Source organism: Charadrius vociferus, unplaced genomic scaffold (genome assembly GCF_000708025.1).
Source record: "Charadrius vociferus isolate BGI_N301 unplaced genomic scaffold, ASM70802v2 scaffold38, whole genome shotgun sequence".
Classification (NCBI taxonomy): Eukaryota; Metazoa; Chordata; class Aves; order Charadriiformes; family Charadriidae; genus Charadrius; species Charadrius vociferus.
In genome coordinates this window covers 5,444,504-5,468,363 of record NW_009650176.1, presented here as the reverse complement: position 1 = coordinate 5,468,363, position 23,860 = coordinate 5,444,504, and the positions used below count along the sequence as shown (strand labels likewise).

The 23,860-nt window shown below is 42.9% G+C and overlaps 1 pseudogene; it reads left to right on the top strand.

Annotated features, from left to right (window-relative positions):
- Positions 1–4,279: 4,279 nt before the first annotated feature.
- The window catches only part of LOC104293274, an 81,684-nt pseudogene continuing 62,103 nt past the window's right edge, over positions 4,280–23,860 (top strand).

Genomic DNA, 23,860 nt, shown 5'->3' with positions numbered 1-23,860 from the left:
CATGTGCCTGACATCTTTTGTAGTATGTAAGACAAATTCCATCCCATGTATTCTATCTCAGTGGTACATGGTCAAGAGCTGAGCAAATAGTTTTCCCTTGCCTGCTGATGTGAGAACAGCAACAGATTGCTGATATACTATCAGGAATACAGCTTCATGCATCAGCATATTTATAGTGTTTTCCAGCGCTTTATGTTGTAACAAACTTCCTGCTGCTCTGATGTTAGTATGTGCAATAGAACGAGAGGTAATCTAAGGTGTATTTTGTACAGAGGACACTGGCATTTTAGCAGCTGCAAATCAAAGGTGCCTGTTATCAAACCTGACAACACAGGTCCTCATATAATTTAAAGAACATTTACTGGAAAAGTCAGAGGTGCACCAGGAAGTTGGAACTGCCAAGAACTCTGACAGCCAGGTTTGTGTTAAAACTAAAAACACTAGCAGATTTGATTGTTTCGCATAAATTTAACCATAGTGCATTTAGTTCTCTGTTCTTGAATCTCCTTAATGTTGTCCATAAATCTCCTGTTCATGGTGTCACAGACCAGCTACGGCTGGATGACTGGGAGATCATCTAGTCCATCCTCTTGCTCAAGGCAGCTCAAGAATGTATCCAGTTGGGTTTGAATATCTCGAAGAATGGCAGAATCTATAACCTCGTTGTGCAACCGCTGCTTGACCATATTCACAGTGAAATTCTTTCTCCTTATATTTAAATGGCATTTACTGTACTTCAATTCATACCCATTGCTTCTCATCCTGTCACCAGCCACCACTCAGAAGTCTGGCTCTGTCTTTACTCCATCCCATGAGGTATTTGTACACATTTATGAGATCCCCTTGAGCCTTCTTTTCTCTGGGCCTCTCCTCATATGAGAGAAGCTCCAGTCTTTTAGTCATCATAGTGGCCCTTTGCTAGACTTGCTCCAATATGTCCATTTCTCTCTTGTACAGGGGAGCCTGGAACTGGAACCTGCACCCCAGGTGTATCTCACCAATGCTGAGTAGAGGGGGACCATCACCTCCCTTGACTTGCTGGCAATGCTCCTCTGAACGCAGCACCAGGATGCCATTGGGCATCTTTGCTGCAAGGGCACAGTGCTGGCTCATAGTCAATTTGCTCACCAGGACCCCCACATTCTTTTCTGCAAAACTGTTTCCCAGCTGTTTGGGCTCCTTTGTCTCTACAAAGGTCTTATTTTTCAAGAATTTAGAGGCAGGATTATGACCCTGTAGCTGCTTCCCAATCACCGTGTGTGATAGCTCCACTGAACACATGGTGGTTTTGCTCTGGTCAGGAAGTCAGGAACAGTAGAGCTATGAATAGCAATGTTCAGGCTTACATTTCTTTGTTAACATACGAATACAATCAGTTGTATTTACCATTGTCCTCCAGTTTGTTTGCTCTTCTCAGGAACTGCTCTGACAGCTTCTGATTCTGTTTCTGGACTCTGGCCTTTCATCTCTATTCTATTCTATTCTAGTGCTGTGAACATTTGCAGAGAGAGGACTCCTTATTCCCTCCATCTCTAGACCCAAAGTGTGTTCTTGCGGAGGAGGAAGGTTGGAATATACCATCAGGAATCATGAGTTATGTCAAATATTGCCATTTGGTTGCCGTTTGTATCATAGCCAAAACGAACACATAAGTACAGCCTGGATGAAGTGTAACGAGGAGAATAAGAGACCAACAACTGGCCTGTTTCTAGCTGGTCGGTATTTCTCCTCATCAGACAAGGAGAAACAGTAGAAGTGTAATACAACTGCAGTGAGCAGATTAGCAGGATAGGATTATGGGCTGTTGTGCTTTAAGCAATCTGTAACTCCATTAAGACTTCACATAGACCAAACAAGGAAACCATTTCAACAGGACTTTTGGGTTTGCTTCAACCCATACTTCTTTCCCTGTTGTGCACAGAAATATCTAACATGGTTATGATTTAGTAGCAATTCAAAATTTATTAATGATTTGAGATAGATCGAGAGTTTAGCAGCACTTAATAACTAACCAATTTAAGGATTTACAAGATGATTTAACAAAATAATTGAACAGTGACTTAATTACAGATTTAAAAATGGCAAGATTCACACTAACTTACTATAAGGTATCCTAAATCAATACATAAACATTGAAGCACAAACATACAAGCAGACACCACTTGAGGGGTCACATGCACATCTACACCCAAGTTTTTAACTGCTATGACCAAATGTCCCTTCGCAACGGGTGACTACAATGAGCTGACGGGTGCTCCTTTTACGTGTGCACAGACAAATATTTGGATCCAGTAAAATATAAGAACATCTACACTCATGTATATAGAGAGGTGGATGAAAGAGAGGGTAGCCTATAATTAATATTTCCCTCTTTGAGTTTGAGTAAATACTTACAATGCATCAGCATTCCTCAGCAGGCAATAACTGAGCCTCGAGGCGGGATGACTCACCCTGGCCTTCTAATCCTTGAGGTGTTTGCTTGAGAGGCATCCTGACTCAGGGGAGATGCTGGTCACAGCCCTCTGCAATCCAGGAGAGCTCAAAAGGTCTCGCTAGAACCACTACTTATAGGGTTCAAGATAATTGGCTTTCGTCACGTATTTTTCCACTCTGGCCCAACTCAGACAATGGGATATTCTGGTACTTTCCACCAGTTGTGCAAGTCCAGAACTTGCTAGATCATAGAATCATAGAACGGTTTAAGTTGGAAGCGACTTTGAAGACCACCCAGTTCCAACCCCCCTGCCATGGGCAAGGACTCCTCCCACCAGCCCAGGTTGCTCCAAGCCCCGTCCAACCTGGCCTTGAACACCTCCAGGGATGGGGCAGCCACAGCTTCTCTGGGCAACCTGGGCCAGTGCCTCACCACCCTCAGAGTGAAAATTTTCTTCCTAATATCTCATCTAAATCTCCCCTCTTCCAGTTTGAAGACATTAACCCTCATCCTATCACTACACACCCTTGTAAAAAGTCCTTCTCCAGCCTCTTGTGGGCACCTTCAGATACTGGAAGGCTGCTATAAAGTGTTCCCAGAGTCTTCTCTTCTCCAGACTGAACAACCCCAACTCTTAACAGCAGAGGTGCTCCAGCCCTCTGATCATCTTTGTGGCCTCCTCTGGACCCGCTCCAACAGGTCCATGTCTTTCCTGTGCTGAAGGCCCCAGAGCTGGACACAGTACTCCAGGTGAGGTCTCAGCAGAGCGGAGTAGAGGGGCAGAGTCACCCCCCTCAACCTACTGGCCACGCTTCTTTTGATGCAGCCCGGGACACGGTTGGTCTTCTGGGCTGTGAGCGCACATTGCTGGCTCATGCTGAGCTTCTTGTAAAAAGCTTTCCTGTAGCCCCCCTACAAGTTCTGATATCACCTCCCTTTGGGTCATGATCCAAGTACAGATGTACTAGGCTGTTAGGGAGCGATAGTCCCAAGCAGCAGGGGAAGCAGGAACCAGGCATGTTAAGGGAGTGCCTCAATGCTCTGGTCTCTTATCTTTTGCAATTCATGCCTGACTTCTCCTATGTTGCTTTGTGGCCCAGGGATGGGGAATCACACCAAGCACCGAGTGGCCAAAAGGAGGGGGGGGGTGGGGTGCACAACCACATTCCCTTTTTATAAACTTTGTGATTCAAAGGATTGAAGGAAGTCTTGTTGGAAGATTCAGCTAAGGAGCATAGGAGTAGATTGAGGGAAGACATTGGTAAACCAGAGCAAGCTCAACAGCCCCCAGATGAGGTTCACCTAGGGTATGTTACAAATAGCCGGTGTTAATTTACTTTTGATACCTGACATTATCCCATTTATGGTGTGCTGTTTGTGTACAAGAAGCAGGGAAACCAGCCTGTAATTTCAAGTGAAAACCATCAGAAATACAAATATTTATGAGACCATGGCTCTGTGCTGAAGGTTTTGTCAGAAAGCCTGCTAAGAATTTGGTGCCTCACCTTGCAATGTGTTACCATCTGCTTAACTAAGTTATTAGCTACAAGCAGTAAATAAATGAAGTTGGGAGGGTGAGGGCAATGAAACATGTAAATTCACCAGTCTAGTTCCAAAGGTAATGCTGGGCCTGCACATACAGTTAAGATAATTTATAATATGGGCAGTAGCCCAAATTATCCAGGAAATCGAAACTTTACCATTCATAATAATCATTCTGTAAAGATCAGGTACTCATAAAAATATTGCATAAGAAATGGACCAGACTGACCTTGGGAGCCTCACCCTTTTACAGGTGCAGAGTATAAATTCTGATGCTCTGTTTTATTGGCATCTCTTGACAAGATGGGTGCCCCCAAGAACTTGCTGTGGTTATTCCTCTTAAATGCAGCACTCCTGGATGCCACTTCAGGTAAACCACTTAAAAACTTTAAAGAACATTCTTTTTTTTTATTGAGATAAAAAGTTCCTTACTTGCTTCTGTTTCTTCTTCCCTTAAGATTTGCAACTACCATGACCAAAAGTGCCACCATGATAATGTCTTCTGGTGTGTCTGCATTTTTCATGTTTTCTGTCTATGCGTTACTTTTGGGCTGTACTAGTTAATATCCCAACTTGAGGGTCTGGAGCTGCCTGGTGGCAGGTGGGACAGGTAGGAGCATGGTGCTGTGAACTGCATGCCCCAGAGCAGGGCATTGGCACTGTCAGACATGTGGCATGCAAACCTGGAGAGAGCAAAGCTCCAAGGTGGATTGCACCTCATCCCAAAAGATATATGTCTCTAGGGAAAACATCTCTCATCTGAATTTTTTCATCACTTGCATTGTCAAATTTAGTCTCTCACTAAAAACAGCCATTTACAAGAAGAATCATAAAATCATCGGACAGTATGGGTTGGAAGGGACCTTTAAAGGTCATCTAGACGAACAGAGACATTATCAACTAGAAGATGACTCAGAGCCCTGTCCAGCCTGACCTTGAATATTTCCAGGGATGGGAAGTCTACACCTCTCTGGGAAACCAAGAAATTAGCACTTGTTTGCCTGAAGAGAAAATGTTTTGGAGACGTGTTTAAGGATTATGTTTTTCTTTTCTCCCACCATGGAAGACCACCCCGCTGAGACCCTCAACTTTTCATTGCCCATGTGACAGGGTGGAACCAACATCCCCAGAGCTGAGAGACAGTCTGGCCGTGCTCCTTCATCCAAAATGTCCTCACTTGCTTCTTTCTCTTCCTCCCCTAACAGAGGCAACAACCACAACTCCAGACATCTTCACGGAGTCCGTTCCTTCAGGTGAGTCTGCATTTGTCATGGGATTTTCTGGCCACTACTCTTGGCAGGACCAGTTAGTGTCTCACAAGGTGGGGTTTGTTCTTGGTCCATGGGAGAGCAGAGCCAGGGAAACGCACAGCCTAATTAAGCAGAGTGGGACAGTCCCGGTGGCCTGATACTCGTAGAGAATTGCCAATGCCCCGGTGGGGGAAGGCGCCTGCATGCTAGAGGGTTTTCCAATTTTTTTCCCTGTCTCCTCCTTTCCAAGGTGCCTACCTGAGCCTGGTGAATGGCAGAAACCGGTGTGAGGGACGCGTAGAGATTTACCACTACGGGGGCCGAGGCACTGTCTGTGATGACTCCTGGGACCTGAACGATGCCGAAGTTGTGTGCAGGCAGCTGGGATGTGGCTTTGCTGTTTCTGCACTATCACAGGCCTACTTTGGGCAAGGCACCGGCAATATCTACCTGGATGATGTGCACTGCACAGGGAGTGAGTCCTCCCTCTTCCAGTGCCGCCACCGTGGCTGGGGCGTCCACAACTGTAGACACAGTGAAGATGCTGGTGTTATGTGCTCAGGTACTGTTGCTTTTCCTTCCTAAACATGGGGATGCTCTCAAAAAGTGGCCTCTGTTGGCCCCAAATGCATTGGAAATGTCTTCAAAGATTGTTTTTCATTGCTCCCACCATGGAAGACCACCCCGCTGAGACCCTCAACTTTTCATTGCCCATGTGACAGGGTGGAACCAACATCCCCAGAGCTGAGAGACAGTCTGGCCGTGCTCCTTCATCCAAAATGTCCTCACTTGCTTCTTTCTCTTCCTCCCCTAACAGGTGCAACAACCACAACTCCACCATCAACTGCTCCAGGTGTGTCTGCTTTTATCATCTGTCTGATGCATTACTTTGGAGGTGTATTAGTTACTAATTTATAGGTTGGAGTTGTATCATTTGCATGTTGTAATACTTTCAGAAAAAATCATTACTGGTACTGTTTAAATCCTGTGTACTGTCCCCTATGTCTGTCTGATTTTGTTGCTGAGAGTGGACTTAAGACTGTGCTGATTTTGTGGGAAATCTTTTCTTTCGTCTCTACTTTTTATGTTATTTGGGCCAGCACCTCTTGCTTTTTCTCAGGCCTTAAGCCTACCAAAAACAAAACAGCAAGGGAGAGCCTGAGTTCTCCGAAGAGATCATCACACTTGTAGTCTGAGTGAGAAGAGCACAACCGTTCAGTTTCTCTGGAGATTTAACCTCCTGTTGCTATGGCTTGGATAAATAAAATGTATTTTCATTTGATCAGAAGTAAATCTAAATGAATCACATCCATATCTTCTTTTCTTTTTTTTTTTTTTTCAGGTAGAAAATATATTTGTGGTGACTTATTTTTTAATTCCTCTGGAACATTTCAGAGTCCTTTTTATCCTGGGAATTATCCAGATAATGCTGATTGTTTGTGGCAAATACAAGTACAGAATAATTTCCTCATTACGCTCACATTTGGAAGTATTCAGTAAGTAAACCGCTTGCTGCTCAGGCAATAAATGGATCCCAAATCTCAACTACAATAACAGTTCCCAAGCACATTTCCCTTGCTTAAGTGAATTATTAATATTACATGGGAATTGTGTGAGTGCAGAATTTAGTTTATTGTTTGTTCAACATTTGAAACCCAAAGTTTACCAAATGCTTTTTACTATATATTCATGTTTCTTCCTCAGGTTGCAAGGTGGATGCCACAATGACTATATTGAGATCTATGATGGGCCACCCAATACTTCTCCTCTGCTTGGAAGAATTTGTTCTGGTTCTGGTCTCACGTACACATCATCCTCAAACTTTATGAGTGTCAGATTTCACAGTGATTCCAGGTATTCCAATAGAGGGTTTCGTGCTGTGTATCAGTCCTATTCAGCAGACCAGAATGCCAGTAAGTTTCCATACTGTTTTAATGTTTTCTTTGCTCGGAAGCTTTTATACTTTGTTTTTATTTGCTAAATAAGTATTTGCTAATGTTGTTGAATGACTCCTACACAGATGATATTCCCACTTGAATTTCATAACTGGTTATTGACTCACTACTTTTGGAGAATAATTATTTTTTAATTTGAAAACAACCTTCAAGTATCACATTATTTGCCTTTAGATGTTTTCTATGATGGCCAATCTAAATTAATCTTTCTTCCTATCACCTCATGGTTCATACATTTTTTTTCTACCTTTGTGGATAAATTTTCGTAGAATTGTAGAAACATTGGTTAGAAAGGACCTTTGGAGGCTTCCTAAAGCATACTTAAAGCATAGATAATGCCAATACTGGGTGACGTCCATTATGGATCTATCTAGCTGAGTCTCTAGAAACATTCAAAGGATGAAATCTTCAAAGCCACAACTTCTCTGGGTGACCTGTTCCAGTACTGTCCTGTAGTCCCAGTGGGAAAGTTTATTTAATGTGCGCTCACAACCTCCCCAGGCACAAACAATGGCCATCACATTTGGCTCTGTTGTCTCTGTAGCTGCCTTTCAAGAGGCTGTGTGTTGCCAGTAGGTCCCTGTCATCAGATGTCTCTCTACCAAAGGCCAAACTCTTCCTGGCATCATTGATTTTCACGTCATGGACTCAGTGAAGCATCATGAAGATTGTTTCAGGATCCCCTCCCACACAAATAGTGTTTCTGCAAGTTCGTGTGTGTGTTTAGCTCTATACCTTCCACAACAGCTTTTGGATTCTTATTCAGGCAAAACTCCCATTTCTTAGCATTTTTGTGTGAGTGGTGACACAGACTCAAAGACTCAGCAAAAGCCCATTGTAAGCTACATATTTTTGCCAGGAGAGTAACTGAAAGTCAGCTAAGTTTGTCAGAGATTATGGCTTATTCACATCTAAATCTAAAGTGTAAAAAAAAAATAAAATCGGTTTGGCTTGTGAATTCGCTCCCCTAAATGGAAGCAGCTATTGCATTTCACATAATCACAGAATCACAGAATGGTTAGGGTTGGAAGGGACCTCTGGAGATCATCTAGTCCAACCCCCCTGCCAGAGCAGGGTCACCTACAGCACGTTGCACAGGACAGCGTCCAGGCGGGTTTTGAATGTCTCCAGAGTGGGAGACTCCACCACCTCTCGGGGCAGCCTGTTCCAGTGCTCCACTACCCTCAAAGTAAAGAAGTTCCTTCTCATGTTAAGATGGAGCTTCCTATGTTCAAGTTTATGCCCATTAACCCTCGTCCTATCACTGGGCACCACTGAAAAAAGACTGCTCCCATCCCCCTGGCATCCTCCTGTTAAGTATTTGTAAGTATTAATAAGATCCCCCCTCAATCTTCTTTTCTCCAGACTAAAGAGACCCAAGTCCCTAAGCCTTTCCTCATATGAGAGATGTTCCAATCCCCTAATCATGTTTGTTGAAGGTGTAACATGCAAGGATTATCAAATACGTGAAACCACTAATAATTCATATTTTCTTCCCTAGCCCTTCTGTGTTTGCCAACCTACATGCATGCAGTAGTAGAGAGATCCTATCTCGAGTCACAGGGCTACTCGGTGCAGAACATCAGCTTGTCTGACCCTAATTGTAAACCAATAATTACATCGGCTGAGATTATATTCAACTTTACGTACAACAGCTGTGGTACAAGTAGACAGGTTGGTGTCAACATATTTTGGAAAGCTCTCCAAGTCTGGGCATGGAAATTTAATAGACATTTGGAAAATTGTGTTGATTTGCAAAGGGAGTTGTAGCCCATGGGTATTCAAAACACAGAGAAACAGCATGTGTTTCTGGAGGCTAAGGTTTTTTAACCATTCCTATTTATCCTTCCCAGGGTTTAGGTAATCTCTGTATCTATTTCAAAGTGATGTTCTAGAGAACAAAGTATAGGAGAGAGTTAAGTGAACAATCCCATCTAGGGTGTTTGGGTTTTTTGAGTATAACATGTTCTTTCTGATTAATACTAGAACCTGGCACATACAGAAGTTCATAGTACACACTGTGAACATTAATGACTACATGCGATAATTTTGTAATCACCTAATATGTCAAATAGGGCGACAATGAAACGATCACCTACTCCAATGTGATAAAAGTGCCTGGTTCTGGTGACATCATCAAGAGGCAAAAGGATCTTCACTTGCACATCAACTGCAAAATGCTCCAGAAAACCTGGGCGCAAATAATGTACATTGCCAATGACATCATTAATGACACTGAAACGCAATATGGCAGATACGAAGTGAAATTGGCATTCTACAATTCCTCATCTTTCCTGTGGCCGGTGTATGACTTTCCATACTACGTTGACCTGAACCAGAATTTGTTCCTTCAAGCTTCTCTTCACAGCTCTGACCCAAATCTGACCTTGTTTGTGGACACATGTGTGGCATCACCTGATCCACATGATTTTAACACTCTGACCTATGAATTGATCAGAAGCGGGTAAGAACTTTCTAAAGAATTACTTTAAAAGTATCTGTATGAATAGTTCTAAAAGAGCTTAATTTATGAAAGGGGTGATTCAGGACCAGGGTACATTGGTTACAATTCTCAGTACAAATATACTTCTAAGAAAGACACTTTGGCAAAGCCTGAATAGAATATAGTATGACAAAGAAACACCATTCAGAAGTTGCAGTCAAGCACTGAGATTTCACTCAGGGAGGCGGTGTAGAAACTGAGGTCTGAATTTGTTTCTGAAACAGGCGCATGAAATATAGGGGTGCCAGTGGCTCTACGTTGCCGTACATCCCAATTAGAGTTTTACAGCATCATAACTACAATACAAAACAATCTGTTCAAAAAGAAGAGAAATTCCTTAGCCTTTTCTTGCAATCCTAAAAGCCTAAAATATTTTGCTTATTTTGATACAAAATGTGCCCTTTGATTTGAAATGGAAAAGTTGTGGACTCTTGTAAAGAATGCAAAACCAGAGAGCTCAGAGCATTAAAGTGCGGCTCTTGGTGTGCCATTTTCTTCCAGGAATGAAAAACTCATGCTAGTTTGTTCCCCTTCTGTGCTAGGTGGGGTTGGAGTTTCACTTTCCCCTGGGAGGGTGTTCCCATCGGTAACCTCAGTGGTGTGGTAACCTACCGCTAAGCCGGAAGGCAGTCTTGTGACTAACGAAGGCTAACGAAGCGACACAGTGCCTCCTGCCTGCTGGGGGAATGTCCTCCCTTTTACACTTTATGTGAATCTTTGGAAGGTTCTCCTCTTGTTGGGGTTTCTTTTTGTTTTATCTATAAAAATACATACTCGTTAAGCAGGACACAGAAGGACTGCCGAGCTTTGTGAGCAGGACACTCACCAGGGAGATGAGACAAATAGATTCTGATCATTTTCCAGTTCATTTTTATTCGCGTGACAAGGAACTGTGTCAAAAGCAAATGTATTTAAGCAGTTGAAAATCAAAAATATCCACCTACAATATCAAATGTGTTGGGATATCACTGCAGCATAAAATAAGCTAAGAATTAGAAGATCCCTGGGATCTTTATTAGGGAAATGGGCACAATGGACATTTTGTTGAGATACAAAGATAATTAATGGCAATTTTGAAATATTCTGGTGTAACAATTATTGGGGAATTATTGTGATTGTTTTGTATGGTGGTTAAATTAAACCGGAATGACTAGGGTCTGGGTTAGCCTAGTAATTGTTAGGAAGCAAAACTCATCGACAGAAAAGTTAATCTAGCAACTTGGTCTGTGAAGCTTCTGGAGATCTCTGTCAGGTGTCGAGATTGCTCAAGCAAGGTACTCTACAAACATCGAAGGACTGAAGAGCACACTTATTTCCCCAAAAAGATGTGTATTAGAATTCGTTTTGTCTTTCTGGAGTAGAATGGGGCCCTTTCTCTTTCTGCAACAACCTGCAGGGGCCTCTCTGGAAACAGGCAATCCTGTTTACAAGTATAAAACAGGTCCTCACCGATACCTGAAACACAGAAAACAGCAGAACCGCTAATTATATTTTAGCTATTCATGTTTACACAGACTTTGTTGAGCTATGAAATTTCTGTGCTGTGTACGTTATTGTGGTAGAAATCACTGCCACCATTACTTATTTTTGTCTCTTATTTTCTCTCCTTGCTAAAAGTACACTTTTTTAAAAAATCCTTTGAGTTCTCTTATACTTTTACCTTCTTGCTTTATATTTGAACTTGAAACATATTGCACAGAGACTGTGCAATAGTGTTCCTATTCACAATAGCTAATCTGTTAATTTTATATATTTCCAGGTGTGTTAAGGACCATACCTACCATTCTTTCAATTCGCCGTACAAAGATGTTGCTCAGTTTACATTTAATGCTTTTTCGTTTGTCAACCGGTACCCATCAGTTTACCTGCAGTGTGAGCTGGTGGTGTGCAGGGCGATGGACTACAATTCCCGCTGCTATCAAGGCTGTGCTAGCAGGTTCAAGAGGGATGCAGGTTCTTCCCACGAAAAAGTGAATGTGGTTATTGGACCTGTCCAGCTTCGGGAAGTTCAGTCTGAGAACAGGAACGTAGGTAAGTTTAAATAACTTAAATAACATCAGTCTCTGTGTATTACTGTATGCCTCAGTGTATGTGTCAGTTCAGACATGAAATCCAGCTCTGAAAGATGCCTTTGCTGGTTTATTCATAACTCTGCTATAATTTTGGCAGGGATATTTTCTTTTAAAAAAAACCCTATTTTTATAAAATTGTTTTATAATGTTTACAATCTGTTTCCTTTCTGCCATAGTTTAAATCGATTATTTGTTCCGCACACGTCAAATGGCAATTGATTCAGTTCTGTGGGAAGAGGGGCGAGATCTAACTCATCTCCCTGCAGGACTTATGCTAATTTTTCAAAGCTGTCTGTGCGTGACTGGCATGGCTCTTATTCATTAGCAACCAATCTGTAGGTCCACACGGAAATAATGCTTCCCAGTGTCCTATAGCTGCTGTTTCCGCTACCAGAAAACAGCGTCTTAGAGTGTAATCATTACAAATTCTTAGTTGCTCTTTAATTTCTTGCCATAATCTTTACCTGTTTGGCATGGCCGCAGGATGATCTGTGGAACAATGTGCAGTAAAACAATTTGGTTTCCGATCAGATCCAGATTGCAATATTTTAAGTCAAGTTCTCTTTGCCTAATTAATTTTGAGATTAACCAGCTCAGGAAAACAGATATCAGCCTCTCCCTTTCTCTTTTGAGCACAGAGCTGGCCTCTGCCATCCAAGTGAAAGGGGACTCTCAGAGCCCAGCGCCTGCTGCCAGCTCCCACGTTCCTCTGGCTGTGACCGTCGTGGTGCTGGTAGCTGCTGTTCTCACTGTGGGAGGAGTTCTTTTGAAGCGCAAGCTGCAGGAACCCATCCCGTACCAGATAATGTGAGATGCAACCCAAAGCTCGCAGGTGGAAGGTGCTGATATTTTCACCAGTCGTCTGCTTCGTGATTTGGTTTTGCAATCTGTGTAGAGGGTAACTCTTGCTTGACTGTTCCATCATCCAGATCTCGTTTGAAGAACGTGCTGTGCTAAGGTAAAACCTGGTGTTACCATGAACTGAACTTATAAAGGAGCCTGGCTTTAAAATCCTCAAGTCAAGATACACCTAAGGTCTAAAGAAATGTTGATTCTTCCATCCCAGCATCCAAATAATCTACTGTCTTCAATGCTGGACATTTCAGAGCATCTTGGTTGAGCTCCTGGTAGAGTGAGTGTCTGAGAAGACTGATTTAGGTGACTTGAGAAAGAAGAACTGACTTATTTTGCCATTGCTGATACGCAGATAGAACACCTGTGTAGCACCATGAGCTACTCTGGAAAGTAGTTCAAGAAAAATGTTTCTTTGCAGTAAAAATATCTGAATAATAAGCCATAAATGAAAATGCACAGGGGCTGCACTTTAAGAATTGCTCCCATACAGTGTTCCTTATTTTGGGATGTATGGTTCTTCATAATTACATGTTTCTCTGAGAAAATGATAGCCATTTATAAGATTTTGTATAGAGGATGAATATAATCAAATCTATTATGTAAATATGTAATTAAAAAAAAAGCAGTAGAGTTTTTTGAGCAATACTTCTTTTTGTTTACTTGCAAACTCACCATCTATGCGTCTGAACTCCCAGCTAATACATTATGAGGTTGGAGAACGTGGCTTCTGACAAAGGGACTTTGCCAAGCAATGATTTCTGCTCTTGTTCTTACGCATTTCTATACCTGTGGTGGGGCGGGTGGGGAGAGAATGTACGTAAGTTGCCACAAGGAAGTGTGACCTGTCTCCTATCCCCATACAAAAACAATAATAAAGGAAGAATCTGTTTGGAAGAAGCTACTTGCTACAGGTGGAAAGGTCACTGGTATTTGACTGAGAAATGCTCTTCTTTAGGCTTTCTTGTTTTCTAGCCAGCTACGAAAGAGGAAAGTTCGTTGGGAACAGTGTAATGTTCTATGTTTGAGGTGAGTGAGAGACAAAGTAGTGACGTGTAGGAAAGGTGTGCTGTACTCCAGGGTGACATCCTGACCTGACGAGGAGGATGCGGGCAGCTGTGATGAGAATCGTCATCACAGCCTGTACCACTTCTTCCTGCAAGCTGCCTCTTCCTGGTGACCCCAGGCAGGCCTCTCGTCCACGCTGTGGTGAAGGGACCATGCAAGCAAAGATTAGGATTGCCCACGGAGGGTGGAAGTGAATTTTGTTGTCCGCACATGGGGAACAAGGACCGAGGAGGGTCCTCACCTCCTCTCTACCTACAGCCAGCTTTGAAGGGCAGAGCAATCCAGGAGGCTGCCCTGCCTTTCATCTAGTCCTGTTGTGTGAACCAGAGATTGTCCAGGCTTGGAGGAACCTACTGACCTGCTCAGCACAGTGAAGACTTTCCTGAACCTGGGCTTTCCTACCTCTTCAGAAGAGGACCTTCCCCTCTGCTCTTCGCAGACTGCTCTTTTCTCTCCTACCCCAGCTCCTGCTGTGTCCTTGCTCTGGTTATGCTACCCCACCATTTTTCAGGGCATAGCTTGACGACGCTTTTTCTACTTCTTCTAGTCTCAGATTATCGTGATCAGACAAGCAGAAAGATCCTAGACCTAGGAGGCTGGTGCCTCCAACCTGCAATGTGCCTGTACTGTTCAGAGATGACTCTTCCCATACTATTGTGTGCCAGGGCTCCCAGGTGGAGATACAGCAAGGTTGCACCAGAATGCAAGGTAGAAGCATCAAGTTCAGTGGTTTCCATATTAAATGTTGCTGTAGAACACACCACTAAACTGTTCAAGTAGAGGGTGTCTCAGACTCATTCTCCTTATTTTCTGCCTCCTTTCTTGACCCGCAAGTATTATAGAAATGAAGGATTTAAGAAAACTGGGTTTGGCGATGAGGAAAGTACATAAAGTACATATGCCTGATGAATGGTGTCTGTGCCAAGAACCTTCCTTCCCACCGCATTCAGGAAAGCTGCTTCCAGTAAATCCAATGGATTTGACTCTCAGTGGTAGACAGTTCTGACCCGCTTGCATCCTCACCATTAAACAAATGCAAATGAATTTGCAACGGTATGTTTCACATTTCACACGCAAGAGAACCCAAGAGGACAACAAGGAACCTGATAAATTAGACTAAGCTGCCTCATTGCATCTTAAAACATGGATTCAAAATATCATTTCTTTGTGCAAAAGTCTGTGGATACCCTCATTCCAGTCTAGATACTTTCTCATAGTCATAGCTGAAAGCTGATTAATCTTCTATATGCTTTCAATGGTTTTCATCTGGACGTCACAAAAGCCAGTGTGTCTGCAGAAATCTCCTAACAATAGTCAGTAGAAGAGAAAGTGTTTTGAAAGCTCAGTGGAGCTTCTTTCACAGAGTAATGGGCTGAGAATGGGCTATATGGTATTTGCATTAATTAATTAATTCTAATTAATCAGAACATAATATTTATATACTCCTACTCTACAGAGATTGTCTGATAATCATGATCTCTAGAAATATCTAGATCTTTGAAGTTTGTAGTAAAGAATTAATTAGTGAGGAATGTAGTGAAGGATTAATTAATCAGTGTCCATTTACCTGGACAGTTTGACATGGGGTTTTTTTTCCACTTGAACCATTTGGGAATCACTTTCGTGTTCCCCTGTCTCCCCACCCTTTTCAGTTATTACACGAGTTTGGAGAAGTGCTATCCATCACTTACTCTTGCTTCACTGATTGCAGTGTTTGATTGGTCAGTCAAATGTACTGGATTTTTTCTGCTTCTTACCAAGGTGTCAAAACCAGAAGAATATGAATAGTGAATACCAGGTGTTGTGTACATTTCCTCATTCATCTGCGAACGTAGTTGTTTGTATAAAGAAGAAATATATTTACCCTTCTTAATGTTCACGTTCAAGGCTTCCAGCATTATCGTTGGCCTCTTGTGTTTTGCACTTCCTTCTCCCATTCCAGTAGTGCTGGCATTCGTAGAAAGACCTTCTAAGCCATTTTTCTCGTGGGCTCCTGGACTTTAGTCTTCATTCTTGATAACTGCCCCTGGAGGTAATAAATTTGTATATAGAAACAATTGTGCCACACGTTTTAAGTTCTGATAATGCCATCCAAGCCATGATGGCTGTAAAGGTAGGAATCAGAGGAAGAATAATATTCTGGCTCTTCAGTGTTAGGATGGTCATGAGGCTTTTCTCATTAACTAGTTAAAACACAGCAACACAGGAAAGTAACCACTTTGGCAAGACAGCGATGAATGAGAATTACGTTATGTCATGTACTTGAAGAGGATTCGTTCTTCAAAGAATGACACAGCTGTAACTGCCACTATGCAAAATTAAACAAAGAATATATTAAGAAAGATTCTTAATAGAAATTTGAACCTTTTTTTTTTCCCATTTGGTGATTCTAAGGATCAAAGGAAATTTTAGAACAAAGTTAAGTTGCAAACTAGGTAATTTACTGAACTATGCATAAAATCCACTCATTTTTCTGCACAGCTTTCACAAAAAGTTATCAGCTGACCCTGATTCTCGTCACACTTCCTTGCAATCTAACAGTCTCTCAGTGAATAGAGTTTTGACTTGAACTTAAAAGTGCCCAAAAGGAATGAGGCTGGAGGTGTTGACTTCGACTGCAAGGTTCTTCAGGTGTCTCACAGTGCTTTGCTTACAAGGCTTGGCTCAGCCTCTCTCCGTAATTGTCTGGAGCAAACTACCCATGTGTTGAGGCAAAGTTATCACTTACACACTATGGTATGAGCTCCTCTCCAATTATAGCTTTGGCTCTCAAGCAAAGAAAACTACCAAGCAATATTTCACACCTCTCTCAGTCAATTCCTCTTGCTGCCACTCCAACTCTTGTTCCCCGGGTCCTGGACAGGTAGCTCAGCCCAGGACCACTGATTGCTTCCTCTCCTTTCCTCACATCACCACCACATTGCCTCTCCAGCGGCTCCTACATTAACCAAGAGGCTGCAGCCACCTCCTACCTTAACCTTCTTGTTGTTGGCTCTGCTGTTGATGGCAGAGGAACTGATGTTGTGGTGGAACTAGCAATTTTGATAAGGTGCAACGGCCCTGATTGTGTGTCTCTGTTATCTTCATGTTGCATTCAGCAACAGCCACAGTTCTGGTGGGTTATGTTCAGAAATTCCCCCAATCATGCTTGAATAAGACCACCAGGTCTTATTTTATTTGAGTATGCCAAACCTGTAAGAAATTCATGGCTCTCCAGGAGACTTGCCTCACTAGTCAGAACCAAGTTATGAAGCATTTTTATTACTTCACTGGAGGAAACCCATTTAAGTTTCGATATTCCACTACCTTCCCCAGACCTGCCAAGGAATCTCTCTGTAAAAGAAAAATACTGAGATTCATCGGTCAGAATGGAAAGGTGTTTTTGGATAAGAACTCATTTTCTTTGTATAACAAGATGATTGTGAAACCTATAGTAGCATAAATATTTCCTTCCAGGCAATGGAAAATGTTACTCTTGAGATATTATCTTTCTGCAAAACCCAGGAAGTTACAAAATCATGAATAACAAATCAAACATATTTTTGTTTCAGATCATAGGACTGTGGTTGTTTTATTGTTCTTCTGTAGAAAGAGAAACCTGTAGAGCCCCTCCCCTTCAGAAATAGACTATATATTCTGATGGTCCTTTCTATCAGCAGCACTTGATAAGATGGATACCACTATGATTCTGACATGGCTACTCTTGATAGGTCCAGCAGTTCTGGAGGTGAAATCAGGTAAAGCACTTAGACTTGTTCCAGGGCACGTAAAAAAGTTCTAAAAACTGTGTGGGGTCTTCTCTGTTGATTCCACAAGTAGAAATCACATTCATGCTGGTATTGGTTTGGGCAAAAGGTTAGAGGAAAAATTGGATGAAAAAGACAGCACAGTTTTGTTCGACTAAAATTATGAACTATTCAACATAGTGAATAAGAATGATTTAAAACGTTTAGTGTTCATTTTGCTGCCATGGGGTAGTACTTGTCTTAGTGTCTCATATGATTACAATACTTGTGCCTGTGAGTGTGTTATGAATGAGTGAATCTTCCCGTTCAAGATATTTGATCTAAGAAATATTTAAGAATTTGTTTTAAATGTATATTTATTCCAGAGTATATGCACACATACATATGCTATATATTTAATATTGCTTGTCTTGTTTGATTCTTCTTGATCTTATCTGCAATTTAATGAAATACAACAACAAGTTAATTTTCATCATCTAGCACTGTGGATAAATGAGGGACATCTAAAAATAATGAAAGACATGAAACACTTTTAGTTCAGCTTTTTCTGGTCATTGACTTTTCCATTATATGATTAGTTTCTATCTCCTAAGCGACTTAGAGCTAAATAGTTCTATGTATATCCTAGAATAATTGCAGATTCTTTTTCTAACTGGTTATTTAAGCATCATTATGATAATTTATATTGACATCATTCACCTCATCCAGTTTTCTTCATCTGTCCTCTGCTTGCCTGGTGATAAGCCATCTCTCTCTTGCTGTTCCGGTTCTCTCTGCTCTTGGCTCCGTTCCCCAGCCTCTGCCTCTGCCTCCTGGGTGAGAGTAAGTGCTGTATTTGTATAGTCACAGACTTTTGTCTTTCTTACACCTTCGAAGTGTGAGGCAGGACGCAACCTCTCTAATTACATGCCCAGCAGATGGTTATGCTCTCACAGCAATGACAGACCCTGAATGAAAGCAAATAAAACTGGTTTAGATCAGCTTTAATTTCCTAATCCAGCTCTGACTTTTTGCCAGGTTTGCTGCTTCCCTTCTCAAAAATCCTGAGTATGGTCCAAAAATGTCCAAGTAGATATTTGAAGAAACAAATCGGATATAAGTCAAGGGGCACTTTTGCAGCTTCTCCCTTTGAACCATGGGTTATATGCGCACAAATAGGGACAAACTTAGTTTGGACACTGTCTTGACTCTTCTTCTAATCCAACAACAAAGAATTAGCTGCAGTGAAGAAATCCTGGAGCTGTGAACTTCTTAGATTTGTTTCACTTTGGATGACTTATTCAGTGTTTAATAACAAGCTAAATATGTATTTGGCAGAAATGCAAAGTATAACAAGTGCAGCATGCATGTTTTCATTTCTAAAGTGTAAATACTGCAAATCTTGAGTTACAATATTTGTTTGCTCGCTGACGCTTAGTGGTAAATTCCTTCATAAAATTCTTCACCAAAAATGGATCTCTAAAATCAGGACTTTCATACTGTTCACTGCAGAATGTCTAAATAAGGTAACTCAAACTGGAAAGCAGACAGGCTTTACCTGAACGAACGCAGTTATCAGATGTATACATGACAGGTTATTAGGTACTTGTTTATTTCAAACTCTAATAACATTTTACATGCATATAAGAAATAAAGCCAGTGGATTCCTAGTGAAATTCTTACAATGCCATTGAAAACATTGTCCATTCTGTTGAACGCTTAGTGGAATTCTTCCACTAAAATTACTCTTAAAAACTATCGGGTTTGGTTGTGATGTGTGGACACAGGGTCCTTAAAATTCTCCTAAAAATTTTAGAGGAAGAAGAGAAATTCTAGTTAAATTGCATAAAGCAGGGAGGAAAATCAAGATGGGCTATTGTTTCCTCTAAAATTCTGTAGTTCTTTTGAAGGATTCTTTTGGGCTAATTCTGACATCAACTTAAACAAAGTAGGTCAGTGCTTGCGGTCCTTTGGTAGTGCGTGATATTTCAGGATTTGCAATTTACCTCCCTGGTAATTTTTATATGGCAGCACTGTAGCAGCCCCATGAGCATCGATTTAGGAAAAAGCCAGTCTTGGCTGTGGAAGCTGCATTTTGTTGTGTCCCCAAATCCTCGGTGATCTGCTTGAGCCACTGCTCTGCTTTCCTCCCTGCGCCCGGGTCAGCAGAGGCTCTGCACACTACGTAGACAGATTCAGATGTGCTTCTGGTAAGACGCAGCTTGAAGCCAGGAAAGCTGGGCTGTACGTCCTGAATTCCAGTAGGATTCAATGCAAATTGTCTCCTTGTTCTTTAGCATAAAACATTTTGACAACAATGAATAAAAGAAATACATAAACATGAAATTTGTTCTTAAAACATGCCATTCTCCTCCTATTAACAAAGTGAAAAAAAAAAAAAAATCAGTGCTATTTTCTTAGTAGTTTTACTTAGATTTCATTCAGATACTGAAATTCATTTTCTCTCCTTTTCTTTCCTATTATGGTTTTCTTATTATCAAAGAATTTCCTTTCTTGCTGAAATAGATTGTGCTTCGCTTGCTATCTAAATTTTCTGTAGAAATTTTGCATAAAATATGTGCGGCTGATTTTGACATCTGGAAGAGGGGAAGAAAAAAGGTTGTATATCACCTCTGTCCTCACGGGCATTTATTATTGGGCTAGGCAAATGTTGTGCTTTAACCCCAGCTGGCAGCTAGAACCACGCAGCTGCTCGCTCACTCCCCCGGTTTGGATGGGGGAGAGAATCAGAAGAGTAAAAGTGAGAAAAAACTCATGGGTTGAGATAAAGACAGCCATATGGTATGGAATATCTCTTTGGTCGGTTGGGGTCAGCTGTCCCGGCTGTGTCTCCTCCCAAATTCTTGTGCCCTGCCAGCGTGTTCACTGGTGGGGTGGGGTGAGGAACAGAAAAGGCCTCGAGAACTTAGCAACAACTAAAAAAAACAGTGCGCTATCAAAAGTATTTCTCATCCCAAATGCAAAATGTAGCACTATATCAGCTGCTAATAAAAGAGTTAACTCTATCCCAACTGAAACCACGACACCAAGCACCTACTGGGAACGATGGAGCAAGAGAACAGAATAGATGACTTCTTAAGGTCACTGCTAGCTTATTTGTCTGATTGTGTTTGTGCTCAATTCCCTCTCTCCCCAAGCGACCCATCTCCGTCTGGTGAATGGAAGGCACAGATGTGAAGGTCGTGTTGAGCTCTATTACGATGGACGGCTGGGGACAGTTTGTGATGATTTCTGGGACCTTTCCGATGCCCAGGTTGTGTGCAGGCAGCTGGGATGTGGCCAGGCCATTGCAGCTCCAGGACATGCTTACTTTGGGCAAGGCTCGGGCGACATCCTGCTGGACAACGTGAATTGCGTGGGGAATGAGGTCTCCTTATCGCAATGTAATCACCCTGGGTGGAGGATACACAACTGTGCCCACTATGAAGATGCTGGTGTTGTCTGTTCAGGTGCTGTCACATTTTTATTTTCTAAATACTTTTGCTATAAATTGCACTCAATGTACATGTGTCAGCATGGGGGTATGCAGACATTCTTCTCCTGAGATAACATTTCATTTATTCAAGACGTATGGTGGAAAGGTATAACAGATATACCAGAGATATATCTAATCTTTCTTTCTGCTTTATTATGAAGGACTTTTTTATCTGTGGAAGGGCACACTCCCTATGAAAGGGTCAGTTCTCAGGAAGCAGAGTCTGATCTTCCAACAACCCTGTCTTTTCACTCTGGTGACCCTGCAGAGCCAGCATGGACTCATGTTTTTCTCACTAGGGCAATATACAAACTGATTACTCACTCCATGAAAAGCAATTAAAAAACCCAAGGATCAGATATGCATTGCAATATGCAGAACTCTTATTCCATCTAATAACCCAGCAGTGACAAAGAGAAAAAGGAAACAAGTCAAAATTAGAGGCAAAGATATGTCTGATAGGCAATGTTCACCAGGGAGGAGTAAGGTTAGGTGAAACTCATCTTCTTACCACAAGCCTTAATGCGTTAATTATGGGCAACAATAATTTCACAGTCACAACCCAAACTGCCATAGCTGACAACTCACTTTGCATTGTTTCTGTGTTTTTCAAATTTTCTTTCAATATTCTTTTCCTTTACAAATATCCATCCATCTTGAGTACTCTGTCACCTTGCTGTTTTCTGACTTCACTTTCCCCTTATTCTTTAAGGAAAGGTACTTCATTTGTATGTTATTGTCTCCCATACAACAGATCATTATGAACTGAGACACGGCTGATGACAACAGCTTGTTCAGTTGTTTTATATATATGGCAGTTTTCCACATTTCCTCAAAGAGGAAGAGCCTGGAGAGCTGAATTCACGCTAGAAGAAATTGTTAGCTTCATGAGTGCTTTGGACTTAGAAGAAAACAACAAAACTTGCTCCGATACCTCTACCACCGTATGCGCGTTGTGTTCAGTGTCTTTTTAAATGTCATTTCTTTCTTGGTTGCATTTGTAGCTCCAGTGCCTACGACAGCCTGGCCATATTCAACAGGTGAGTCATGACAGCCTGAGCCGCTCCCAGCCTTGCACCAAGCACCACCCCAAGACCACTGCCCAGGCTGCTCCTGGGGATGACCTGAGCCTCTGCAGAAGGGCATCCACAACAGCAACAGGTCCAAGCCCTGCTGCTGCCAGCAACCCTACGGCTCCTGGCTCTGTGACAGAAGCCTGTAGAGGACAGCCTCTGGCCACACTTGGGCCACTGTTTTCTGTTTTCTCCGCCCCCGGCCTGTTGAACAGAAGCCGGTAGAGGCCAGCCTCTGGCCACACTTGGGCCATGGTTTCCTGTGGCTGGGAGCAGATGCCACATCAGTACCTTTCCCTGCTGTCACCTTCTGGAAATACCACTTTCAAGAAAAATATTCAATTGGCTGTTACCCACCTCCATTCTCTCCAGTAAAGATGGAGTATGCCATCAGAGTAATTTGTTTTGATTTCACTTCATCCCTGAGGAACTGGGCTTGTAGCTAACACGCAGAGGTACCCATTGCCCCACAGTCCCCATGTGGGTGATGTTTTTCTTCCATATTCCCAGGAAGGACCATGGTGATGACCTCTTTGGGGCCAATAACCTCAGCACCAGGCACAACCTCCATACCAGAGGCAACCTCCATAGAGGAGACAACCACCACAGCACCAATGACCTCTCTAGCAGAGACAACCACCACAGCATCAACAACCCTCATAGGGAAGACAACCTCCCTAGCGGAGACAACCACAGCAGCATTAACGACCCCCGCAGCAGAGATGACATCCCTAGTGGAGATGACCACCACACTGCCAACAACCTCCGCAGTGGAGATGTCTTCCCCAGCAGAGATGTCCTCCCCAGTGGAGACATCTTCCCCACCGGGGACGACCACCACACTGCCAACAACCTCCCCAGTGGAGACATCCTCCCTGGCGGAGATGACGACCACAGTGCCCATAACCCCCAGAGCAGAGACGACCACCTTAGCAGAGACAACCACCACAGCGATGATGGCTACCACAGCAGAGGGGAGCACACCAGGTAATCCTGTCCGCTGTCACTCACTGATCTCCTTAGTGCCCCTGTTCTCCCTTCCCAAATCTGACTGCAGGGAGGGAGACTCTCATCCCTGACCCACTCCAATTCGGCCATTCCTGGCACCCAAGTCCACAGGGAGGGTGCAAGCAGAGCATGGAGAACAGCTGGCAAACTAGGGGGCTGAGGTTTGAGGCCAGGACCTCGGTGGCTGTTGCTGGTGAAGGAAACTCTTCAGGGAGGGATTTTCTCTCACTGCAGCGGGGGGGATTGGGACAGTGATCATTCTGCCTTTGCCCCTCCAGTTCCTGCTATTTCTTAGACATGCTCTGGGGTTTGGGACGTGACTGGAAAAGAGTAAGCTGCTGCATCAAGTGTTTTGGAATGCAAGTTACACCTCCATGGGCATGTGGTTCCTGCCCAGGGAGCAGATGGCTATGTGAAACAGAGAAGTCACAATGGTGATTTCAATTGAATGAAAGACTTCCACATGATGTGAAGTGCCATAGGACAGGGACTCCTGGAAGACAGGCTACTTTGGGGTGTATGACATGTGATGACAGTGTTCAGAGCCTTTTTCATTGACACCAAATTCTCACTTGCATCCATAGCTCTGCTGCCCACCGCAGACTTGCCATATTCAACAGGTAATTCATGCTCACCAGACCCATCCTTGGCCTTGCAACAACCATGCAGGGTCCCTGCTGTAGGGGCCCCGATGGGGACCGCAGGCTGCTGTGCTGGATGGACCCTAACTCAATGCCACATGCCTCACCCCAGGCAGCCTCCTGCGGCTCTCCGGTGGGAGGAACGGCTGCGAGGGCCGTGTGGAGCTGTACAACGGCAGCAGCTGGGGGACGGTGTGTGATGACCGGTGGGACCTGAGTGATGCCCAGGTGGTGTGCCCGC